The 26,617-nt window shown below is 52.4% G+C and overlaps 1 pseudogene; it reads left to right on the top strand.

Moving 5' to 3' along the window:
* The window catches only part of LOC128945560 (uncharacterized), a 1,627,138-nt pseudogene that overhangs the window by 395,010 nt on the left and 1,205,511 nt on the right, over positions 1-26,617 (top strand).

Below are 26,617 nucleotides of genomic sequence, written 5' to 3'. Positions count from 1 at the left end.
TGAACATGCTTAGCCCATCAATTCCCCTATCCCTATCTCTCTTTCCTGTCATTGTGTTCCATGCTTTAGCCGATTTATTGCTCTATATGTTTCCTAAGTGCTATGCTTTCTTCCAATGTTTCACATTCCATGTTTTAACTCATTATTTCTTGAAGGCTATCCGTTTTGGGGCTTCACACCCTATATAACACAGATAGTGACAGCACATGTTGGAGTGGGTAGAGGGATGATTCCCCCCCACTTATTTATAGTGAAGTTTTCCCAACATTCTCCTTTTGCTGTTTCCCTTTGCAGCTTCACCCGTTTGTGTTGCAGGGTCAGATATCCTCCCCCTGGGCTCTGCCTTGAGCTGTGCAAATTCCATCAGTGCAAGCAGGCAGAGCTTGGGGTGAGGGGCAGAGGGAATCAGCCCAATTCCTGTCCCAGGCAAGAGACCCAGGTGCATTGTCCACACTTTGCCCAGCAGTGTTCATTTGCATTTCTAAAGCTCCTCTGCAGGCTGCCTGGAATGGAGCTTCTCTTCCAGGGCAGCCATCTGGTGAGTCACATGTGGCCCCCTCAGAGTGTGCTGTGTTTTAAAAAACAGTATTAACTATTTACGAATTCAAAGTATTATGGTTAAAGCTCTTCAGTTCTACAAATGCCCCATAAAGGAGAACTTGGAAAAACCCAGACCAAAAATTGATTCTCACACTTCTGTCCCAAACCCACCGACAATATAAAGTGGGAGTTATTATAAAAAATTATTATCATGTTGTTATCTTATCACTGAAACTGCAGGGAAAACAAAAACTCTCCAAGAATCTCTTTAGTGTTAGAGAGTCAAGGCATTCCTTGGTTCTGGCCAGGATGTGCAACAAAAATAATTTCTTTCACAAATAGCCTGGCTGTGCAGAGAAAATCATTCCATGCCATGTGAGTTTTACTCGATTTTTCCTAAACTTTATGTAGTCTGAACCAGTCTAAATCCACTGCTTTAATGTTCCTTGTTTCCAAGTTGTGTAAGTTTTTAGTATTTGGTTTCCTGTTGGACCGGGATTTCTTCCCCTCTGATGTGAATTCGGTCTCCAAACTCCTGGATTTTCTTCTCAGCCTTTTCCAGCCCAGGTGTCTCCAGCTGTGCCGGGGGCAGTGTCTGGGGTAGCTGTTGGTTGCTGTTTGCTGCTGGGCAATGTTGATGTTTTGTTGCTGGTCGTTATCTCTGTGGGTGTCTTTTGGGCTGTTCCCAGTCTGTTGGGATGTTGAACTCATCTCCATTGAGTGGTGTAGCAGCCCTTAAATAAAACCTTTAAAATTCATTTCCCAAAGGCAAACCTTTGAGTAGAGAAACCTTTCTGAGCAGAGAAATAAGATTTGAAAGAACTGAAATCGGTACATTTTGCAGCAGTGCAGTGGCAGGCAGCCCAGAGTGTGGGTGTCAGTGAGCCCCAGAGTGGAATTGTGCCGTGGTGTTCCCCAGCAGCTGTGGCAGTGCAGGCCCAGCCAGCGCTGAAGCTGCAGCAGTGGCAGCAAGGCTTGGCCCCAGTGGCTGGAGATGGCAGAGGAGGGTGGCCAGGATTGCAGAGGATTCCAGCCGAGGATCTGTGGGCAGGCGCAGGGGCTTGGCCCGCTGTGGAGCCCTGGCTGCTGCTGCGTTGCCTTCAGGGCAGGCTCAGGGGCGGCCTCCCATCGTCCTGCTGCAGGCGGGAAGTGCAAATCTGCGGGGCTTCAGAGCCCTTGAGGCCAGGCTGAGGGGTCCCCCCCGTGTTGAGCTGTGCTGGCGGCTGTTTGTGGCCTCAGGGACACTTGGCATGGGCCCCTTGGCCACCAGTGGTGCTGCTTGGCACTCCTTAGGCAGGAGCCGATGTCCTGGCTGGGTGTTGGCAGCAGCAAAGTGCCAGGGCAGGCTGTGTGCCAGCCCAGCTTCCTGTGGGAGAATATCCCTTGATATCTGTTCCAGTGGTTGCTGAAGCAGTGAGAATTGCTTTTGCCCCCCTGTTAGGTGCCATGGTGTCAGCAGAAGATATTGGAGCCTTCCTGCTCAGGGCATTTCAGTGCCAGGCTCTCACAAGCACCCACAGCTGGGCGGGTTGAGCTGAGCATGGAGCGCTGACCTGCGCTGTGTCTGATTCCCCTTCCTTCCCTCCCGTGGAACCGCGTGTTGCTTTTAGACACCACTTGTCCTGGTTGCTTCAGAGTGCATTGGAGAGGCTCCAGATCTAATTTTCCCTCTTTCCCTGGGGCTGCCCACACTTCTGGGTTCACTTCAGCATAGGCCTTGCCAGATATTTTACACAGAGGTACAACAGAACCGGCCTCTCAATCCCTTTTTATAATATTAATTTGCGTTCCCCGTTTAGGGATCAAATCCCTTCCAGTAAATCATGATAACAATTAGAAGCAAATAAAAATTCATGCATTTCAAACCCATCTCGTAGATCTACTAATAGTGGTTGAATAAAACCATACATGTTTCCCACTTATCTCCTCACTAATCAAACATATTTTTATCACTTTCCCCCCTTCAGTCTAAGATTCAGAGTGCATTGAGAGGCTCCTGTGTCCATCAGAAAATGCCTCCTCTCAGTGCAGACCCACCTGAATGTTCTCAAGGGCTCCAGTGTGGAGGGTCCCTGGTGTGATGGGAGCTGTGACAGCCCTGCCAATCCATGTCCATCAAGGGGTGGACTTGCTGGTCCTGAGGGTGCTGCTGTCTGTGCTTGCAGTGTCCTTGTGCCCTGCAGCTGGAGCCCTGGTTCCTTGCCAGGGGCTGTTTGGGTGGGCTCTCCCCTGCCGAGGAGGGCAATGCCTCTGCCAGGTGCTTGTGGCCGAGCCGTGCCCTGGGTGCTGGGGCCCCCTTGGGCCCTGGGGTTGATCCCTCAGGGGCTGTAGGAACTGTGCCCTGGCCTTTGCCTTCAGCTTGGCCTTTTGCTGCTCCCTTCTTGCATTCACCTGCTGTGCCTTTGTGCCCAAGTGCTGCAGGGCCTTCTTGTGCCCCTCCTGCAGCCCCCTCAGTGCCTGTGGGTGTTCATCCTCTGACAGCTGCTGAGCTTTCTGCAAAATCATTTGTATCTCCAGTAGCCCTAACAAAAGCCTTAAAAGATAATCTCCATGCTAAAATGTGTAATGTGCCTTTCCCAGGTGTTCCTTGCTCCTCCTCCCTGTGCTCAGGGTGCCCTCCCCAGCCCGTGTCCCAGAGCCGCTCCCTGTCCTGCCGCAGTGTCCAAAGGCGCCCCCGGCGGGCAGGGCCGGCAGCTCCGCGGGGCCGGGCAGCGGCCGGGGCGTCCCGCAGCCTCCTGGGGGCCGGGGGCCGCTGCCGGCCCTGCCCGGGGCTGGTGGGGTCAGGCAGCGCCCGGCGCTGAGCCCCGGCTGCCCCACAGCCCTGGCCCGGCCCCGCAGCTCCCCACAGGCCCCCAGCCCGTGCTCCCGGTGCCGCAGCTCTGCGCCCGGTGCTGCCGCTGCCCCCCACAGAGAAACCCCCTGAAACCCTGACCTCCTTGTTTTCCTGTCCTGGAAACCGGGGATACAAAAGATCTGGATCAGCTGACAAGTTTTGAGGCTAAGGCCCTGCTGATAAACATCCCAATCATCAGTATTTTTCTCTTCCTCCTCTTTTCCATAATCCTTTTCCTTCCCACATAGATTCCTCTTGCAGCTTCTTGCCTTAACCATATTGCTGCACACTCCCCTTCACGCAATCCCTTTGCAGCACACCAACACCATCCATGCCCTGTTGTCCAAATGCGAGGGGAATTTGGGGAGGTGGGAGTGGGGCGGCGCCAAGGCCGGGCCCCCCCGCGCTGTCCCGGCGGGAGCGGCTGCAGTGGGGACCGAGTGCGGGCGGGAGCGGCCGAGAGCCCAGCGCTGCCCCAGCCCGGCCTGCCCCAGCTCCATCCCTGCCCCTGCCCCTGCCGTGGGATGCTGTGGGTTTGGGGGGAAGAGGGAGCCGGCAATGGGTGCTGGGCCTGGGGCAGAAGGAGAAGGGAAGGAGAAGCAGAATTGAGGAACAAAAGGGTCAAACGATGCACGTGAGAGGGGAAGGTGAGATTGTGCAGGAGAAGGAGGAATAGCAGGAGGAAGAGGAGTGTGAGCAAGAGTAGGGACACAGGAGGAGGAACAGAAGAGGAAGTAGCACAAAGTTCCACTCTCCCTCTATCTGCAGCCTCCAACCCCAGCCCCAGGAGCGTTGCCCCCCCCCCTCCACATGCAGCAGGTGACCAGGGATTGGGATCCACGATTTTCCCGGGGTGAATCTTGGTGTTTCTGAGCTTTATTGGCCTAATTGTTGGTGCTTTGTTTTTTTGTGGGGGCTGAATCTTTATATTTTGGAGGGGGCTTTGTTGAATCTTGATGTTTGGGAAGTTTTTGATCTGTGTGTTGATGTTTGGAGGACTTTTCTGCTGACTCTTGGTGTTTTGGAGGTTCTTACATACACAAGATTCCCAATGACTTCCTGAGATAAACTTGAGCAAGTAGGAACTCCCAGTCCAAGACACTCTCATTTTGTTTTTTACCCATACCAGGATTTTTCATTCCTAGCACGTGTGTGGATGGAGGAGGAAGAAAAGCCCTGGAGATTCCGCACGAGGAGGGGCAGCAAACCCAGCCCAGGGAGCTGTGGGGAGGAAAGAGCACCCCTGAGCCAGGAAGGCAGCCAGAGATCCAGCCAGAGCTCAGAGCTGGTAGAGAAGCCCCATGGCAGAGAGAAGCCCCACAAGTGCTTGGAATGTGGGAAGGGTTTTAGTCGGAGCTTAGACCTGATCCAGCACCAGGTGATCCACACTGGGGACCGGCCCTATGAATGTGAGGAGTGTGGGAAGCGTTTCAGCTGGAGCTCCAGCCTGAGGCAGCACCAGGTGATTCACTCTGGGGAGAGGCGCTTTGAGTGTGAGGAGTGTGGGAAGAGCTTCAGCCACAACTCGGTCCTGATCCAACACCAGAGGATCCACACTGGCGAAAAGCCCTTTGAGTGCGGGGAATGTGGGAAGAGCTTCAGCATGAAGTGCCAGCTGACAGAACACCAGAAGATCCACTCTGGGGAAAAGCCCTACAAGTGTGGGGAATGTGGGAGGAGCTTCAGAGAAAGCTGGGCCCTGATTCGGCACCAGGTGATCCACACGGGGGAACGGCCCTACACCTGCTTGGAATGTGGGAAGAGCTATGGGTGGCACACTGACCTGAGAAAACACCACCAGCGTGTTCACTCTGGGGAGAAGCCCTACAAGTGTCCCCAGCGTGGGAAGAGGTTTCACAGGAGCTCCGATCTCCTCAAACATGAGCGGAGTCACAGGGAGGAGAGGCCCTTCCGCTGCCCCGACTGTGGGAAGGGATTCAAGCAAAACTCCAAACTCACCATCCACCGGCGCATCCACACGGGGGAGAGGCCCTACGAGTGTGGGGAGTGTGGGATGAGATTCTCATTGAGCTCAACTTTTACCCGACACCAACGGAGGCGCCACTAAGGGTAGCCCTGTGAGTGCCCCGAGTGTGGGAAGAGCTTTGTGTGCTGCTCCAGCTCCATCCCCCATGGGAGGATCCACATTGGATGATCCCCAGTGACCCTCGTTTGTCAGAGCCCTGGTGATCTGTGGTCCTGGTGATCCAAGTTGGAAGGCATCTGGCTGGGGGGCTCCACATCTTCCTGGTTCCCTGAGGGCACCTAGATAAACCCAGCAGCAGGAACATCCATCGGGACGCAGACCTACAATGGGAATTCCTTGGGGAGAAGAGATTTGTCAAATTTCAACCCCATAAAATCTTTTGCATTCAGTCCTATCTTCTGGTGACATCAGGGAGTACTGAATGGTCCCTGAGGTATATTCTGTGTCGACTATAAGATGCTTGTGTCCCCAGTCTGTTCTGTTTGTGCTGAATAAGAAGTTTTGCACCTTCAAGACTTGTCCTGAGAGTGAAGGGGGGAGAGAAGAAGTGTGGAGTTTGTTTTAGACACTGCACTCACTCCTCCACAATCCTGCTCCTGCACTGTGTACTCTGCGGATGGGCAGACAGCGGGACAGAGCTCTCCTTTGCTTTTAGTTAGTTTTAGCTAGCTGAACCAAAGTTCCCTGAACTGTGGGGTTTTTTCCCTTTTCTTTGGACCTGTTCAAGCCTGCTCTGGCCTGAACACCAGAAGAGCACGGGCAGCTCACACCTGTTGCCCACTGGGCCGGGCCTGGGCTGCGACATTTCCAGCACCAGAGGGACTGATCAGAGACTGAGTGAGCTGAGCTACAGCCCACAGAGGGACTTTGTGAGTTTGTCTCTCTTTTAGAGCAACAAGAGGTTTTATTGTTTAATATTGTTTAGGTTTTATTGTGTAATAAACAGTTTTTTCCACTTTTCTCCAAGGAGGTGTTTTATTTTTCCTGAACCAGTTGGGGGAGGGGCCGATTGAATCTGCTGTCCAGAGGAACCCCTTTGGGGGTTCTCTCCCAAATTTGCCCTGAACCAGGACAAGGTCTTTTCCGACTTCAGGGATTCCACAATTTTGATTTCCTGTTGCCCAAGGGTGTCTTCTGCAGCCAAATGGTGAAAAACGGGGGAAAAGGCCAAGATTTTAGAGACAGTGGGATAGAAATTCCACCAAAAAAGGTTCTTCCCTTCCACCTAAGCTGTGGATCCTCAGCTGGTATGGACAAGGAAATCCCTTTCTTTTGCCTCAATTTTGTTTTAATTTCTCTTTATCCCTTTAAAATATCCAATATTGAGGTAAAAATAGACATTGAACTAAGACATGGGTGTGGTCATGGTAGGACACATGGACACATGGAGAGAGACTTGGGGATGCATGGATATTAACAGGGATGGGGCCATTTGTGGGGACATGGGGGACATGGGCATGGATGGAGATGTGGGGGACAATGACAGGGATGGAAACATGGTGGGGAGACAGCCATGGGTGAGGACATGGTGGGACATGGGCAGTGACATGTGGGGACATGGCCATGGCTGGTGCCATGGGGGGAACTTGCAGGGGATGTGGGGGATGCTGGGTTTGAGGGGATTGAGGGTTCCTGGGAGGGACTTGGGTCTTGCTGAGGCCTCTGGGGACCCCAGGCTGAGCAGCTCCAGCTGTGCTGGGAGACCCTGGGGGAGGTTCTGGGGCAGCTGCTCAAGGACCCCCTGACCTGGAGCCCCAGCCAGGCATTGGGCTCCTGGAAGGGGATGAACGTCCTTGTCCCCAGGAGGGAAATCCCAGCACCCCCAGGGTGTCAGGGGCAGCTGAGGGGCCACAACAGGGAGGGGAGAGCCAGAGAGAGCTGTCACACTTCTAAGCTAAACCCCAAAAGTCCCAAAACGGAGGGATTCCTCCCAGGAAAAAGCAGCCAGGAGCTGCCAGAATTGAGGGAAAGGGGGGATGTGACCCTCCAGACTGAGCAGGAGGGGCCTGCATCCCCCAAAACCAAGAACAGGGGTGAGGGCTGGGGCTGGGGGCACTATGGGGAAGGGGTGGAAGAGCAGGGGAAAGAGGATTCAAAACGCGAGAGGGATGGGACCCCCAAACTGAGTTGGGAGGGGTCTTTGGGTTGGAGGAATGATGGGTATGGGGAGGGAAAGGTGGTGATGGAACAGAAAAAGAGCAGTTCCATGGGGATCCCTTTGTGTCCCCATCATTTGATTCCTGGAGTGATTCCCTGGGGCTCAGGGGGGGAATGGATCCGCACTGGGTGGGTCCCCAAGCCCCCTGCCCATCCCTGGGGGGTTCATGGGGGGGTTCCCTCCACCCAAATGCTGGTGATGCTGCAGCCATGGGGGAGAGTTGGGATCTGGAGTGGGCAGGGAAGGAAGAGCAATAGGAAGAGGAGGGAGAGGAGGAGGAGGATGGGGAAAACGAGGAGCAGGAACAGGAGGAGGAAGAGGAGGAGTCACAGCAGAACCACTCTTTTCCCACCTGCCCACTGAGTCTGCAGCTCCCCTGGCCCTGGCAGCATCGATTCCCCAGATCCCACAGGTGAGCAGGGAGGGGGAACTGACCCCAAATCCATCGGGAAATCTCTGGAAGGGTTTGTTTCTGGGGAGGGGATGTTTGGATCTTGCAGGTCCCCAAGGGTGAGACGCAGATGCCCCTTTTGGAGACTTGTGGAGGGTTCCTGTGGCAAACTGGCTGGGGAGGTGGTACCAGTTCTGGGGGGACATTGGCATCAGAGTGGGGAGAGCAGCAAAGACCAAATCTGGCAGCCTGGAGGGGTGGGGGAAGCTGGAGATGAGCAGGGTCTGGGCCTGCCTGACTGTGAACAGGGCTGTTACTTCTGGAGCTGTACTTGGGCAGCAGGACCAAGGGCTCACCCATTGTTTTTCCCCCAAGCCAGGATTTGTCAATCCCAAACTTTGTCTGGATGGAGCAGGAGGAGGCTGCCAGGAAAAGGAAGATGGCCTGGGACACTGAGGCAGGTGAGGAAGAAGTCACTGCCCCTTTCCCCCTCTCCTCTGCTCCATGTCTCAGCCCAGCATTGCCCCTGGCTGCAGGACAGCCCCACTGCTGACACTGTCCTGCCAGGGATGAACTGGTGGGATCCTTTTCCGTTCCCTCTAGCACAGAGGCAAATCCCATCCTCTCCTTGTCCACAGCTCCTTCCTCTTCTCTTTCTGTCCTTCCTTCCTCATTCCTTCCTCTCCTTTTCTTTCCTTACCCCAGGCACTGAGCAGCAGATGGAGACCAGGGAGAACAAATCCCTGTGGTATGCACATTTCTTTGAATAGAGACATAATTCTCTCTCACAGGATTTTTCCTGGGAAGCTGTGGAAAGGCTGAGAAAGCTCAGAGAGGAAGAAAACAATTCTTATCTCACTTGCTGCACCTGTTGTTTGGCACATGTGGAATATGTTATTGAGATTGTTTACTGAGAGTGATTTGCTAATTGGACTGTGGTGATGGTTGTTAGGACTGATTGACCAATTAGGTCAAAGCTGGGTCGTGACTGTCTGGAAAGGGTCAGAGGTTTTTCTTTAGTATGTAATTTAGTATAGATTTAGTATAGCAATAGTGCAATGTAGTATAATATAGTATAGAATAAAGCATCTGTTCAGCCTTTAAAATCATGGAGTCAGAGCACATATTTCCTTGGATGGGTGAGACAAAGTAGAAATTTAACAGGATAGAAATGCATTTTTGGATTTAGGTGAAAAGTGCTGTTCTGAGCCTGTAACTTGTTTATCTGTGCTTAAGACTCCCTGTTCTCACAAGAGAGGACAAAAAACAAAGAAAAAATCTTGTGCTCACAGAATGGCCTTGACCAAGAGAAGGAATTCAAACTCCCAAGATAAGCGGAGGCCCCTTTGTCAGGGCCAAAGGCTGAGGCTGACCAGAGAGCTCTCTGCGCAAAGGGCAAGGACTGATAAAAACTAATTGCAACCTGTAACGTGAAATCAGTAAAATGAATATGAATGAGACAATATGCATATGTATAAGCAAGGGGGAATTCTCAAAGGTGCGCGTTTCCTTTAGGGGGAACAACGTTTCCCACATGCGTCCAGTGCTAAACATACCGGCTTTACGACTTTGTACAAAGTTGTGGAGTTTCTCTTTTTTTTCCACTAGTCATTTTGGCGAGCCAGCCAGGCGATTGTCTGTCCCTGCAGGGGCGGAAGGGAGGACGGACTCCTGGGCGCTCCCTGGGATTTTCCTGGAGGAGCTCTGCTCCATCTCGGCTTGCCTCCTGCGGATACAGACAATGACCTGCACTGTGCAGATACACGGTATGTCTGTCAAGGGGCCTGGGGGAGATAGGGCTGTTGATAAGTCACTCAGAGACATCTGAGTGCACAGCCTCGTCCCTGTGCTTGCAGGCAGCCATCAACCAGGAGCACGGTCAGCGGCAGAGGTTCCCGGTTGATAGTGCAACTGGGAACGGGTTCATTGTTCAATAGAGCGGCCGCTAGCGACTCTGGGGTGAGCCGAGTGAACCCGAACTTTGTGTGCTTGTGGTGTCCAGACATTGTATGGCTAATGCATTGTGTGGTTAATGTTGGCGTGTTTGTAATTGTGTGAGTGTGTGGTGTATAAAGAGAGTGAGTGAGTGAGTGAGTGAGTGTACCCACGGCGTGCGGGGGCAGTTCTACCCATGTCTGAAGCAGCCAGGTTAGGCCCGGAGCACCGGCTGGGGCAGGCTGTGAGGGCAGGAACACCCCGTGGAGTAGTGGAACAAGTGGAGAAATGTGGGTGAGGACATTCATTAATTTATTGTGTTTAAAGGTGGTGATGTGTGATTTGTGTAGATTGTGCACATTTTAACCGTGGCTAGATGAACTCAGGGGATTCTTCTGCCCCCGCAGTTTGGACTTGGTCCCTGGAATTTTACTGTGTGCTGTTATTTTGATTGTGTCCAGAGTGTGTGAGGACCAGAAGAGGCTGATAAGCTGATGTGGGTAGATGCTGAAGTGTTGTATGTTGGGTTGTGTCAAGGAAAGGGGGCATTTTTAAGAGATACCCCTTTCCCAGTGAGTTTGTGTGGTTCTTCCCCCACATTGTGGTAATTTGATTCTCGGTATTGTAGGCTTGTGTTTGTGGAGATTTTAGGATTTTGTTTGCAACAAGTGTAGCATTTTACATGGAAAAACTGCAGTATGGTGATTTATGTTTAACTGTGGTAAAACAAATTAAAGGAATTCCAGGAATTCCCCTCCCACAGCAACCTAAGCCCTGACTCTCGTGAATTTGAGATGCAGGGTATGTGTGTCTGTGTCTGTGTTTGTGGGCATATCAGAGTTTTAGCTGTAACAGGCACAGCTTTTTGCAAGGCAGCAAAGTGAGTGTCAATAGAAACAATGCTTGAATTAGATTGTGCGGGAAGAGAACTGGGAAAGAATGAGATTTTGTAAAGCAGAGTTTAGGTGGAAGAGACCAAGACAGGCACTTTATAATTTATGTTATTCTAAGGAAACCAAGGCTACTCAGAGAGCTCTAAGGAATTTAGTAGCAACTGGTCACGAGAAGCAAAGAAGTAACAGGATGTTTGAATTATTAGAAAAGAGAGTTTCATGTAATTCAAGAAACCCAGCAGAAATAATTAAAGCTGAGTGCGTTCAGCGTATCTTATACCTCAAGACTTTGAATGAAGGCAAAGAGTTGGGATAGGGTAGAAAGATGGGAGCTAAGAAAATGGAATTTTTAGTGGACATGGGGGCAGCAAACTTAGTGTTAAAAAAAGCCTCAATGCCTGTAACAGATGATTATGTTATGGTAAGGGGGCAACTGACCAATCTGAAAAATCATATTTTGCAAACCATCAAAATAGTCATAGTTTTTTTTTATGTGCCCAACTCTCCAAAGGCCCTGTTGAGTAGGGACTTGTTGGAGCAGCTGGAAGCAAAGATCACATTTAAAGATGGAGAGATTATTTTAGAGGTAAAGGATCAAGAATATGGAGATATATTGAGCTTAATTTTAACAATTAGTGAAACTGAAATTGCAAATAAGGATGAAATTTACAAGAAAATAATGGATCCAATGTTTCCTGGGGTATGGGCCTCTAACATAGCAGGGAGGGCAGAGAATGCACCTTTCCTTAATCAAGTTAAGGAAAACAACAAGCTACGGTCAGGCAATAAACCTTGTGGCAAACCCATACACCCTACTAACATGTTTGGCACCTGAGCTACCCTAGTTTACTGTTTTAGATCTGAAAGAGGCCTTCTTTTGCCTCCCTATCCATGAAGCCAACCAGAAAATTTTTGCATTCAAATGAGAAAACACTAAAAGCAGGCACAAAACCCAGCTCACATAGATTGTGTTGCCTCAAGGCCTTCAGGGCTTCAAAATTCCCTACTCTGTTTGGAGAACAACTTAAAAAAGACCTAGCGTCCTGGGAAGCTCCACAAGAAGAAGGAAGGCTATTACAGTACGTGGATAATGTCTTGATATCCACTCAGACAAGGGAAGCATGTGTGGCCTGGACCATGAACCTTTTGAATTTCCTAGGGCTCCAAGGATACAGAGTATCAAAGAAAAAAAAAAAAAGGCACAGGTAGTGAAACAGAAAATAATCTACCTGGGTGTCGTGGGGTGACAGCCTTTATCCCAGTATCGTGTGTTGTGTCTGGCAGCTGTGTTTTTTTTCTCTCTCTCTCTCTCCCCCCGCCCCCCCTTCCCCCCCCGGCTGTCTTGCCGCGGCGGGGCGGGGAGGGAGGAGTGAGGGGGACTGGGGCACTTTTGGTTTTTGGCTTTTTGCTGCTTGGCTGGCTGGCCTGCTTGCTTTTGCTTGCCGCTTTGCTTGCTTGCTACTGCCTTAGCCCTAGCTGATAGCTGCCTTTTTTCCCTTTGCTGCTTTCTGCGCTGTTTTTTTCCCTTTTCTTTCGTCCTCTCTTTCTTACCCTCCCCTGAAGATACTGGACCAGCTCCGGACCTGACCTGAGACGTCCGGCGGGATCTCCGGAGCCTGCGAGAGAAGCTCGGCGCCCTTCACAACACAGACTGGTTTCCTTTCTTTTGTTGTGTTGGGGAGTGTTCTTTTGTTATTGGTCAATAAATAGGTTTTGTTTTACACTTTGCTCCTCCGAGAAATTCCTTCCCGAACCCAGTATTGGGGGGAGGGGTGGTTGGAGGTTTGTATTTTTGGGAGGACTCCCTTTTGGAGATTTCCCCTAATTTGTCTTAAACCAGGACACTGGGGTATGAGGTCAGTGCTGGGCAAAGGACTCTGTAGTCATTAACCTTGTGAACCCAGCTTCTTTTCTCAGTGGGATCAAGGAGAAGCAGCACACCACGATTGCCTGGAGACCATTGAAGCTACTTACTCCAGATGCCCGGACTTGAAGGACACTCCTTTGGATGGTGCAGAGACCTGGTTCACTGATGGGAGTAGCCACGTTGCCAGTGGAAAGCGACGTGCTGGATATGCAGCCACTACCTGCAGAGAGGTAACAGAATCTGGACCCTTACCAACAGGCACCTCTGCACAGAAGACCAAAATAATTGCACTGATTCTCTTTCCTTTTGGCTTAGAAATGGCAGGAGGAAAGAGAATAAAATCTATAGAGAGCCATGGTATGCATTTGGAGTTGTGCATGCACATGGAGCTACCTGGAGAGAGGGGGGACTGCTGACCTCACAAGGAAAGAACATCAAACATGCACAAGAGATGATCGGGATAATTGAACTGCTGGAAGCAGTTCAGCTGCCTGAAAAGGCAGCAATTATGCATATTAGGGCACACCAGAGAGTGAACTCAGAATTGGAAGAAGGAAATGAGCTGGCGGATAGAGAGGCAAAGAAAGCAGCAAAAGGTGAGGTAACTACTGAAGGAGCTCTGATTCCAGGTGGACAAATTTCCCTTGAATGTAAGCCAGAATACAATAAGAAAGATAGAAAACTAATCAAAGATCAAAAAGGGACATACAACCAAGAAGAGTGGGCTGCCATTGAAGGGAAGCTGGTAATCCCTTCCCATTTCTTGTAGTCACTAGTAAGGGAGGAACACCAGAAAACACACCCGGGAATGGATGCCCTGAACACCTACTTGATTGAAAGAATCGTTGCCTGGAATTTATATGCCACTATTATTCAAGTGACAGTGTGATCTTTGCCTCCAGACTAACCCCAAAAATACCCACAGACCAAAACTTGGTTAGACTGGGAGGGGCCATGGGCCTGGACAGCAGTGGCAAATTGACTTTTCCATCAGAAAGCAGAAGCTGTTGTCCCTTCCTGGAATGATTTTTGCTTGGAAGTGATTATCTGCAGCACAAACCCACCATCCACTATTGACTTTTACAGGACAATGACATTCTTACAGAGATGCTGTCAAGTTGCCTTCTGTGCTTCTGGCTGTTTTTCTTGCTCTCTGGATGCAAACAACAGCCCAGCGTCTGATGGCCAATGCTGCGGGTGCTGCCCGTCTGGCTGTGGCCAGCAGCTCGTGCCCAAACACAAGCGGGTGCCTTCTGGGCAAGGGGATGGACTGGCACGAGCAGCCATTTTCCCTGGTGAACCTGGGAGGAACCTGGGCAAGTGCAGAAGACTGGGATGACCCTGGCATGAGAGAACGTGTGGTGTGTCTCTGATGATGCTGCCAGCACTGCGAAGGAACAGCCAAGACAAGCACTGGAAGCAGACACATCCTGCCAATTTCTGCTTGTGAGAGTCTGTCCGAATTTTCCCTCATCTGCCTCATGATCGTCATAGGGGGACCACTGAGGAGAAGACGCCTCTGTCTTAAATATCTGTCTCCAAGGGAGAAAGTCATGTGCCTGAGACCTGAGAGCGTTGCTAAGCCATTGTTCTCACAGGTGTTGTTTGCTGTGTGCTACACTGAGCCCAATGAGAAGAAGAACAGGGCACCGTGCCCTTTGTGCAACAACAGCCTTAGGAGCTGTCCCACCTCTCGGCCTGGCTGGACTTCTCCTGAGTTTCAGGTGGTCCCCCCACAGAAGACCCTCACCTGTTTTACAACCACTGTGACAGACAGACTGAGATGGAAGGAGCCTCTCCATCAAGGACTGAGACATGGAACCCCCATGTGAAAAGGCCCCTCTGCTCCTTCCAAGGACTGGGACTGAAACCCCCAGCCCGGGGCAGGTGTGTGGGGGAGGCAAGCTGACCAAAGCGAGATGTTTGCCTGCAGGTTGTGACTGCTGGACCAAGAAGACAATGGCTCTCGGTTACTGCTGAGAGCATGAACTACCTGTTACTTCTATTCCTTATTGTATCTGTATCCTCCTGCCTCACAATTTCCAATGGAGTTATCATAATAAAAACCTCTGAGTTAGTGAGAGACTTCGAGATCTCCCCGACGTAACAGCGGATCCTCGACTGGACTGGACCAAAGGACTTCGTCTCTATGTTTGGTAGCTCTATCCCCTCTCTCTTTCTCTCTCTCTCTCTTTTGGTCTCTCTTCCCCCATCTTTTTCTCTCCCTTAATCCCTCTATCACATTTTGCTGTGCTCATTCAATAAAGGTGCATTTGTTTTGATTATCATTGCAAATCCCCTTGTACCATGTCGGTTCTTTTTGCACCCTGAGATCAAATCCACGAACCATCACGAAACCCGTCCGTGATGACAGATCGTGACACCCCCCGAGGACCCCTCCCCAAATTCCCCCCATAGCGCCCCCTAGCACCCCCAGACCCTGCTAAAACATCCTCGAGACCCCCCCAGACCCTCCCCAAAACCCCCCCAAACATCCTCAAGACCCCTCCCCAAATTCCCCTCACGACCCCTCCAGGACCCCTCACCTGTCCCTGCGCCTCCTCAGCAGCTCCTGCAGCCCCCCGTTCTCTCCCAGCGCCTCCCCCGCTCTCTCCAGCGCCTCCCGCAGGACCCGCCCGAGCCCGGGGCGGCTCCCGGGGGTCCCTGTGGTAGATAGGGAAAGGCGCTGCGGAAGATCTTGCGATGTCACAGAAAGGCAGGACCCCCTGTTCCCCTTAGATAAGACCATCCATTCCCGTAGATAAGAAATTAACATAGGAATGTAGCCTCCCTTAACCGAAATACCAGTAACTTTCCATCCCCTACCCAGTAACTTTCCACCCCTTACTGACCATAGATGGTAAAGACAGACCCACGCTGACGTAGAGACCCCTTAGACTATAAAAACCCAAGAGATGAGATAATAAAGGCCTTTTGACCGTCCATCACATTGATGTCTGCGTGTGTCATTGGCCCGAGCGGCCCTGGAGAGTTTGGGCCGCCGTGCTGTTCCTCTGAACCAGGTCGCCTGCTTTGCTCCAGAAGGCAACATACTGGTGCCGAAACCTGGGAAAGCTGCAGTGCCCGGGGTTCGGGGATTCTCCTGGACAGAGGGCGGCGGCTGTAGCGGTGGGTCCGACTACAGTGGGAGGGACGCCTCCGGACCAGCGTGGACCATGGAATCCACAGCAAAGGTTGTAAGTCAGGCTCATGAGCAATGGGGAATTAAAGGTGAGCTCAGGAACTCTAATCTTGCTATTGCAAGGCTCCTAGAGCTGGGAACGATCGGACGTCTGGTAAATATATTATATTCGGAAGCGCGGGAGAAGTGCACTGCCGCCTCAGCAGAGGACTCTAGTCCACAGGCAGTGGTAAAAACCTCAGAGCGTGGGGGAAAGTAGAAGAGACCCTACGCGAGACGTTAGAAGAACAGGAGACGCGGAAAGCCGCGCGTACAGGTTTATTAGCTACACGAAAGCTGGGGGTGGGGGCCGCGACACAAACTGCCTCTGAGAGCGATCGGATTGACGGCGGGAACATGCAGGGGCCGGGCGCGTTCCATCCCTTCCCGAGCCCGAGCCCAGACTCCCCGGAGGCCCCAGGAGACCCCCCGGAGCCCCCAGGGGACCCCCCCGACCTTCCCACGGAGCCCGCCGGGTCCTAGCCCCCCCACGAACCATCCGAGCAAACCGCGGTTTCTCTATCCGTCCCTTCCCCGCCGGTTGCCGATCCAGCACAAGAGGCAGAGCAGCGCGCGCGATGCTTCTGGCAGGGACCCGCGGAGAAGGCGCGGAACGAGGCCGGACTGTCGGACCCCGCCGGGATCGGTAAAAACTCGCCCCCGCCATGTGCGTTTAAAAATGGCGCCGAACCACATGGCGAGGGCGGAAGGGAGGAGGAGAAGGGCGGAAATGCCGTCAGTCTACTTAACAACGCATGCGCGGGCGAGTGGGGAGACGGGGCGGCCCCCGCGGAGACGCGTAAGACCAATCAGAGCGCATTATTCAAATTAGGTCCTTATAGGGCAAGGACCTCCCCCGGCAGAAGGCGGGGGGACCCCAGGGGGAGGGAGCGGCACAACCCCCGAAGGGAGGAGCGGGATCGGAGCCGCACAAAACGGCACGGAGCGCCGGAAGGGTACCGGCAGTCAGCTTCCGGCTCAGAGTCAAGTAACAGCTGCTCAGACAGCTCGGAAGAGCCGACCGAGTCCGGCTGGGACTCGGAAACTGAGAGAGCAGAATTAATGCGGTTTCGAGCGAAACCGAATAAAGCTTTAAACAATATCGGGAAACAATCGCAACACAAACTCACCGATTGGGGAAAAATAAAAGCAGCCTGTGGGGACCGGGCACCGGCAGCCTCCATGTGCGCTTTCCCGGGGGGGGTTGCCAGAGCGCGGGGGAACCAACAAAGGGCATATACCCCAGTTAACCCAAAAGAAGCCAAAGGGATTTCAGAAATAGGGATCAACTCAGCCGTAGTACCCACTCCTGAGGACGACCTTTCTAGCCATAACGATCTGCTCACTTCTGATATTACGCAAATAAGCCGCATGCTTTTTGATGGGGCGGGGCGGATTGCATTTAAGCAGGAATGGCAGGACGACTGCGTTAGCCCAGGCTTCTGGGGAAGGACAGCAACTCAGCGAGCTGTCCCTAGCCGGCACAGCTTTCCCCGGCAGCATCCTCACTCCAAGCATCCCGGGCCCCGGGGAAACGGGAGAGGGAGGGGGCGCGCAGGCCACACTCAGCCTCCTCCCGCTGCAAATGCGAGACGGCCCAGCTACAGCAACCCCCAGTGGGGCAGGGGACCCTCATACCCTATGCCCCCACAGGGAGCAGTCAACTTTGCAAAATTCTCCACCCCTGTTAGGAAGGGATGTTCTCTCCTTGCTAGGATTCCGGATCACAAATTTACCACAAGGGCCACTGCCGTACACCCCCCACTGCCAATCAAATTGACTTGGAAATCATCAGACCCTGTATGGGTTGAGCAAGGGCCCCTGACAGAGCCTCGAATGGCAGCCTTGCGGGAACTGGTCGACCGAGAACTGCAAAAGGGTCACATGGAACCCTCTACCAGCCCATGGAACACCCCTGTATTTGTGATCCCCAAAAGGTCCGGACAAGGCTATCGTCTCGTCCACGACCTGAGAGAAGTGAACAAGACTATCAGACCCATGGGTCCAGTCCAGACACTGCTTCCCACGAACTCAGCCATCCCCGCAGGGCAGCCATGCGCAGTACTGGATATCAAGGACTGCTTCTTTTCAATACCCCTGCACCCTGAGGACAGAGAGCGATTCGCCTTTTCCGTGGCGTTTTGGAACGGCGAGCGGCCCAACCTTCGCTTCCAATGGAGAGTGCTTCCACAAGGCCTGGTCGACAGCCCGACCATATGCCAAATCACCGTGGACAAAGCACTGACGCCAGTCTGACACTCCTACCCCACTGCAACCATCATCCAGTACAAGGACAACATCCGGGTCGCAGCACGATCAACAAGCCAAGTGGATCACCTGGTGACCACAATCATGGAGACCCTTCAGGCCAATGGCTTCGAGATCGCGAGCGCAAAGATCAAGAGAGGACCCTGCGTGACCTTCCTGGGAGTGGGGATCACAAGCTCCTACGTGACACCCCCCGAGATGAAGGTCAACCGAGACATCGAGATGCTCTACGACGTGCAACGCCTGGTAGGATCGCTGCAGTGGCTTCGCAACATCGTCCTGATTCCTCCCGAGGTCATGGACCCTCTGTATGACCTCCTGAAAGGAAACCACCCCTGGGAACCCAAGGAACTGACACCGCAAGCAACGAGCTCCCTCGACTTCATCGAAAACCAGATGGCCACTGGCACGCTTGCCAGGTGGAACCCAGCCATGCCACTGGACCTGTACGTCCACTTTACACCGAAGGGGGGAGTGGGAGCACTGGCCCAAGGACTTGCAGAAAAGGCCCGACCGATCCAATGGGTGGTCCTCGGCCAGACCACCCTGGACTCAGCTGCTGACCATGGTCGACATGGACATGCCACCGAAGGTCAAGGACAGACCGCAGCCAGGACCAACGGTCTTCACAGACGCTTCCTCCACGACTTCAACCACAGCAGCAGTGTGGCAGGCAGGAGAGCAATGGCACTGCGTCAAAGAGAGTGACTCCACGTTGTCAGTGCAACAACTGGAGGCAGCAGCAGTGGCTTTGGCGTGCGGACTCTTCCAAGACGAACACCTCAACATCGTAACGGACTCTATATTCGTGGCAAGGCTCTGCCTAGCCATGGCAGGACCAGGAACGTCAACATCAGCAGCAGCCCTAATGCAGGAAGAAGCACTCTCCTCGCGACAGGGCACCGTGTCAGTCATCCACATCAACAGCCATGACCCAGTCAAAGGTTACTTCCAGATCGGCAACGACAACGTGGACGCTGCAGCAAAAGGCGTTCGGACCTTGCAAAGAGCTCGTCAACTGCACGAGTCGCTCCACATTGAAGCCAAAGCACTGGCGAAGAGATGCAAAATCTCGACAGCGGACGCAAAACATGTGGTAGCCACCTGCCCTCATTGCCAGAAGTCATCCCTTTGGACCTACGGGGTCAACCCGAGAGGTCTCAAGCCCTCAGGAATCTGGCAGTCGGACTTCACCTGGAGTCAACTGCTGAAGCCCCGAGCATGGCTAGCAGTGACAGTGGACACTTATAGCAGAACGATCATAGCTACACAGCACCCCAAAACCAACTCCAAAACCACAATTCAGCACTGGCTGACAGCCATGGCTTGGCTTGGTATCCCCAAGCAGATCAAAACGGACAACGGCTCCAATTTCACCTCCAAACAAGTACAGGAATTCGCCTTGAAATGGGGCATCACGTTAGTGCAAGGCATCCCATATAACAGTACCGGGCAGGCCATAGTAGAGAGAGCAAACCACACCCTGAAAACCAAGATAGAAGTGTTGGCAAAAGCAGAGGGCTTTGCCAATGCCATTCCCCCAGGAGATCAGGCACGTATGCTGGCAACCGCTTTGCTGGCACTGAATCAATTCCCTAGGGGAGATGAAACAAACAGTCTCGTCCAAAAACACTGGGCCACTCGAACGCTAGAAGAGGGCCCACAGGTGGTAATCAGAAACGAGCTAGGCGAGTGGGAGCGGGGTTGGAGGCTGATGCTCACGGGGCGAGGGTACGCAGCGGTCAAAAAGGATGGCAAAATCAGGTGGTGTCCACTTAAGTCGATTAAACCGGACCTTCAGGGCGAGCAGAATGAGACTGACGAGAATTGCGAGTATTTGTTTACAGGACCTGCTCGTGGGACGTCCTCGTGATGCGTACTTCCCGGTTCCAGATGAAAGAGACAGACCACCAAGCCGCCAGGCAGCACCCGAGAGACCCGCACGGGTGAGACCCAAGCACCAAGCGCGTTTCTGTGTGATTTTGCTAATGGGGCTAGTTGCCAGAGGGCAAGCCAGCCCAGACCACTACCCTCATCGGCCATTCAGGTGGGTCATGCGACACCTTAGTAGTGGCGAAGTACTCTGAGAAATCACCACACCGAACACCCCATCCTTCATGCTCCGCATCCCCGACCGGTTTCCAGGACGGCCAAAGGTACACCCCTATTCCGCACACGTCACACACTCGTACCTATCCTACTGGTGCCCAGCTTCAAACCCTGGGAAAAGCTACTGCAATCACCCAGGGTGGGGACACTGAGGGCACTGGGGCTGTGAAACCATAGTTACAGATGCCAGACCATCGGGGCCTGGGTGGTATCCACAAGAGCCGGACAAATTCTTACAGTTCACCTGGGCACCCATCGGTTGCAAAATACCCTTCTTCTCTCACGGAAACTTCCATCGAAACCAACATAAAATCCCTAGATTTCGGGCATGCACTGATTACAACGGGACGGTCTTGCAGCCAGATCACCCTAGCTGGGCCACAGGCAAAACGTGGACAGTAGTCCTTCAAGGGTCAAAAGAGAGGGGGAACGCGCAAATTATCAGGCTCGAACCGTCAGCACCCCGAGTGGTCGGACCCAACAAAGCGATTAAAAGCGTGCCAAAAGGGAGAAACGTAACCTACCCCAAAACCTTACCCACCGGGGTCAGCAATGTCCCGACCGGACAAGCGGAAACCTTTCAGATGAGCCGCTTAACCGAGTCAGACCCAGACCCAATCCTTCGTATGTTAGAAGCTACCTTTGTATCCCCGAACGAATCCAACCCTAACCTAACCGAATCCTGCTGGCTTTGTTACGATGTCAAACCCCCCTTTTTCGAAGGAGTCGCTCTAAACACTCCCTTCAGTTACTCCTCAGCCGACGCCCCTCACGAGTGCAGATGGGACACCCCTCGCAAAGGAATCACCCTGAGTCAAGTCACAGGCCGAGGCAGATGCTTTGGCAATGCAACCCTAGCTAGGCAGAAAGGCAACATCTGCACCAAAATAGTCAAGCCTAACAGGAAAAACAATAAGTGGGCAGTCCCATCCGCATCTGGGAGGTGGGTTTGCCAGCGATACGGAGTGAATCCTTGTGAGTTCCTTCCCAAATTCAATGACTCTAACGACTTCTGTGTCCAAGTTCTGATTGTTCCTAGGGTCCTGTACCACTCAGACGAAGAAATGTACCATCTTCTTGAGGGACCCAGCCAGATCCACAAAAGAGAAATATAGACAGGTTTCTAACAGTCACCTTCAGACCATGCCTGCTGAACAAGCTGGTCTTGGTCATTCAGACCCGCCTGGAACGGACCAACATCCAGTTCTTAGGCCGATGACAATTGCTGAGAATTCAACCAGAGAATTCAACCAGGGAACACTGCCAGTCACAAGATTTTCCAAACTTGTCTGGCAAAAGCTTACTCAGGTTTCCCAAGACCCCTTTCCCTTGTCAAGTTACAACCTTATACCTTATTTCAGTACCTATGTATATGACTGCCTCATTCATTTGTGAAAAAGGGGGGGGAGATGTGGTAGATAGGGAAAGGCGCTGCGGAAGACCTCGCGATGTCACAGAAAGGCAGGACCCCCTGTTCCCCTTAGATAAGACCATCCATTCCCGTAGATAAGAAATTAACATAGGAATGTAGCCTCCCTTAACCGAAATACCAGTAACTTTCCATCCCCTACCCAGTAACTTTCCACCCCTTACTGACCATAGATGGTAAAGACAGACCCACGCTGACGTAGAGACCCCTTAGACTATAAAAACCCAAGAGATGAGATAATAAAGGCCTTTTGACCGTCCATCACATTGATGTCTGCGTGTGTCATTGGCCCGAGTGGCCCTGGAGAGTTTGGGCCGCCGTGCTGTTCCTCTGAACCAGGTCGCCTGCCTTGCTCCAGAAGGCAACAGGTCCCTGAGGGGGTCCCGGGGGGCGGGGATGGAGGGGGCGCCCGCTCCATGCCCGGCCCCGGGGTGAGGGGGCACTGCTTCAGGCTCGGCTCTGATTGGCTGGAGCGGCGCAGGGATGGCGGGAGTTGCTGACGGGAGACAGCCGGTGATTGGTTGGTTTCGTGGAGGGCACGGTGATTGACATGGGGGGCGGGAGCGGTGCGCGGTGATTGGCTGCATAGGGGCAAAGAAGGCGGGAGTTGCCGAGGGGAGAAGCGCGGTGATTGGTTGGTTCAGCTCAAGAGAGGACGGAGTAGCTGAGGGGTGGCGTGCGGTGATTGGTTGGTTCGCCGCGTGAGAGGCAGGCGGTGGGGATGCGTGCAGTGATTGCCTGGATTGGGCGCACAGGGAGGCCGGTGTTCCTGAGGGGAGACCCGCGGTGATTGGATGGTTTGGGGCGGGGCGCGCTGTTATTGGCTGGGAAAAGTCCGGGATTTTTAAGGGACATTCCCGGTTCTTTGGAGAAAAACTCAGATTTTTAGGGAAAAATTTTCGATTTTTGCAGGAGAAACATTCCCGGATTTTTTGACCCCACATGACCCTAAATAACGTAAATAACCCCCTAATACTCGAAATTAACCCCAAAGAACCCCCAAAAAATCCCAAATACCTGAGAATGCCCCAAATAACCCCAAACAAATCCAAATAACCCCAAAAAAGCAAAGAAAACCAAATTAAATCCAAAAACCCCCAAATGATTTCAAGTACATCGAAAAAAATCCCATATACACAAACATAACTCCCAAGAACCCCAAATAATTCCAAATAAACCCAAATAAACCCAAACAAACCCAAATACTTCCAAATAAACATCAAAAACTCCAAATAACACCAAATGAACAGAAATAAACCAAGTAAAACCCAAGATAAACCCCAAGGAGTCCATAAATAACCCCAAACAAACCCTAAATAAACCCAAATAAACCCCAAGAAACCCCAGTTCCTCCCATTCCCACCCCAAAACAGATCCCGACCAATCTGGGCACAAACTCAAAGCACTGGCCCCTCTCAGTGATTTTCAGCCAATCAGCGCCCGGCCCGACTCTGACTCATCACTTGCCAGGCACAGACCAAGGCCTCTCACTGAGGTAAATACTCAGAGACCGCGCGGGGTAATTTCCAGCCAATCAGAGCGTGTCTCGCTGATGACTCATCAGTTGCCAGCAGCAGAATTTGGGGAGGGGGGGAAGGTGACCCTGAGGATGGGCTGGGGACCCCAAATTAATCCAAAACGGGGTCGGGACCCCAAAACGGAGCAGGAGGGGCCTGGAGCACCCAAAACCAAACACAGAGGAGGGGATTGGGGGAACGATCGGAAAGGAGACAGCGGGGAAAAGAGAGTCGGGACCCCAAAATTGAGCTGGGAGGGGAATGGGACCCCCAAATTGAGGTGGGAGGGGAATGGGACCCCCAAATAAGATTTGGAGGGGTATGGGATCCCAAAACTGAGCTGAGAGGGGAATGGGACACCCCAAATTGAGCTCGGAGGGGGATGGGACCCCCAAACCGGATGAAGCCAATTTTGTTCCTGGAATATGTAAAGTAGTTTATGGATACGCAAAAAGTCGATAAATAGGCAACAGGCTGATGTAAGGGGAGAGAGTACCTTCGAGCAAAGTTTTTTATGGCCACCAAGACCCCCCAGTTATTTTTGGGGACACCCCTTAATTATTTGGTTTTAATTACATCAGCCTGTTGCATATTCATAGACCCTCATGCATATCCATAAACTAATCTACATATTTCTGGAACTATTTTACATGGCCCGTCCATGGGGGTGTCTCCCCATTTCAGGAGCCTCCACTGAAATGGAAAATGAAAACCCCCTCTCTTTCATGATGATGATGATAATGATGATGATTATGATTATTATTATATTAATTAATTTTTGAAATTAAGGGGTTCTCAGGCAAAGATGCGGGAGTAGAAATAACAGTTCTTTATTACAAAAAATTAAAAATACAAATGCAGTAGTACAAACAAAAAAAATCAGTGACACAGTCAGAATCCTCTAGGAATCCAGTGAAAAATGTTGATCCTCTGGGAATCCAGTGGGCAAATATTTATCCTCAGGGAATCCAGCGGGAAAAGGTGGACAATCTGGGAGTCCAGTGGAAAAAAGGTTGATCCTTTGGGAATCGAGCGGGAAAAGCTTGATCCTCTAGAAATCCAGTGGAGAATGAGGGTGATCCTTTGGAATCCAGTGGGAAAAGGGCTGATCCTTTGGGAATCCATTTCTTATGCCCCATAGACAGGGCAAAGGCAGAGCCGTGGAGTTCTTATAGGATATCCCAAGGGTGGAATTGGGGTTTGGGTCAGGGGAGGAGTTCTTAGCAATACAAGAAGGGTGAGATCAAATTCCTGCCTCTTAGCAACAGCAGCACTCCACACAGAACCTGTCCCCAAAACCTAAATTCCCTCTAAAACAACTGAGAAATTATGCAACGTCAGATATATTCGATCAATTTCCTTCATTTGATCCAGTTTTGGGTGTTTTTAAAGGACGAAGGTGAAGCAGAGGAAAATTAGGGCCAACCCAAAAGGCGAAGCAGCCAGGTGTGTTCTCAACATGGATCACAGGGAATGTGAGTGACCAGGGCTGTGCCCAAAGTGCCTCCTCCAGTGGGGGATGGAGCTGGAGCAGCGCACGAAGCTCTGCCCGCACTTGGGGCACTCACAGGGCTTCTTTTACTGGTGCCTCCGTTGGTGTCGGGTCAAGTGAGAGCTCTGTGAGAAGCTCTTCCCACACTGGGGACACTCGTAGGGCCTCTCCCCAGTGTGGATGCGCCGGTGGGTGACAAGGGTGGAGTTGTGCTTGAATCCCTTCCCGCAGTCGGGGCATTGGAAGGGCCTCTCCTCCCTGTGAATCCGATAGTGCTGGAGGAGATTGGAGCTGCTCTGAAACCTCTTCCCACACTTGGAACACTCGTAGGGCCTCTCCCCAGTGTGGGTCCTCTGGTGCTGGGCCAGGCTGGAGCTCTCTCTGAAACTCTTCCCACACTCCCCACACTCGTAGGGCTTCTCCCCTGTGTGGATCCTCTGGTGCGTGATCAGATTGCCGCTCAGGCTGAAGCTCTTCCCACACTCCCCACACTCATAGGGCCGTTCCCCAGTGTGGATCCTCTGGTGCCTGATCACTTCGCAGTTCCACCTGAAGCTCTTCCCACACTCCACGCACGTGTGGGGCTTCTCCCCATCATGGAGCTGCTCATGGAGCACCAGCTCTGAGCTCTGGCTCCGTCTCCGGCCGCCTTCCCAGCCCAGGCTGGCTCTTTCCCCCTCAGATCCCTGCCAGCTGCGTTTGCAGCCCCTCCTCGTGCGGCTTCTCCGGGGCTTTTCCTCCCCGTTGGCTTCCTGCGCCGTGGAGCCGCTCAAAACGGCCTCTGCCACCAGGTTCTGCCGCGGGCATTTGTCCTCCCTGCTCTCCATGCTCACCTCCTGCTCTGGGGGAGGAAGGACAAGGACAGGACGGGATTTGCCTCCGTGCCACAGGCAAGGGCAAGGAGATCCCCCCAGGGCTGAGCTGCAGCCGGGGCCGTGCTGGGCTGGGAGATGGAGCAGCACAGAGGGGAAAGGGGCACTCATCGCCAGCTCGGGGCTGTGCACAAATCACAAACAGGACTGGACTGCTGGGATTGCGTCCTGAGCTGTGTGATTGTCCAACCATCTGTCTCATTACTTGGTTATGACAATGGGAAGATGCCAGTAGCTCACATCACAGGTAGCAGACAAAGGACTTCATGTTAAAACTTACTTTAAAAGGTTTTTGGCCAATCACACAAAGCAAAAGCATATTGACTGTAGTTCCATCCAAGCACTATAAGCACATTGAGGGTTAAAACAACGCTTGCTTATTTCAAGTACAATACCTGCTTGTAAGCCTTGAAAAACAATAAACAGGGCTCCATTATTAAGCTTGAAACTTCCTAATATCTAGCTAGATACACTTTTCCGCAGGTTAGGGAGTTATTCTAGGTAAGTGTTGATGCACAGACCATTGTTCTATTTCTCCTTAATTTCTACTTCTTATTCAATTTTTCTGCTGATCAATCTATTGGCTGCTGCAAAGCTCAAATCAGTTCTACTGTCTCTGAGGTTTGCCTCTTGAAGCTTTCCCAAAAGCCTCTGATTTTAAGCATTCCAGAGACACTGACTTCCTCCTCACCTGCCTCATTGTCCTGGGGCATCTTCCTCTTCCTCGCAGCCTGCCAGGAGTTGGCAATGGGAAATCCTGGTTTGGGGAAAACAAGGGATGAGAACGTTGAGTTTGAAGGTGCCTCTGCCCAAGTCCGTCTCTACAAGTCACCGGCCATCTGGGCTCCAGAAACACCTCCCAACCACCAAGATTCAGCCCTGAAAAAGCCTCCCAGGTGTTCCCTGTCCCTGGTCCCTCCCCTCTGGTGTTCGGGGGTTCCCCCCGGTCCCACCTGCTGGGGTCACGCTTGGATTGGGGGTCCCCCTTCTCCTCGGTGCCCGCCCTGCCCAGGCTGCTGGCAGTCCCAGCAATCCCAAATGCTCCCCCCGCTTTGCTCTCCCCATTTTGGGATGCCGGGGCTGTTTGGGCTCCCAGGCTCCCTTCTCCCCTCATTCTCTGCTCTGGGCTGCAGCGGCTCCAAGGA

Source organism: Melozone crissalis, unplaced genomic scaffold, assembly GCF_028551555.1.
Source record: "Melozone crissalis strain CALT ecotype California unplaced genomic scaffold, PUWL_Pcris_2 ptg000066l_1, whole genome shotgun sequence".
Lineage (NCBI taxonomy): Eukaryota > Metazoa > Chordata > Aves > Passeriformes > Passerellidae > Melozone > Melozone crissalis.
Note: the sequence above shows the minus strand (reverse complement) of the source record. Positions and strands in the feature narration are given on the sequence as shown.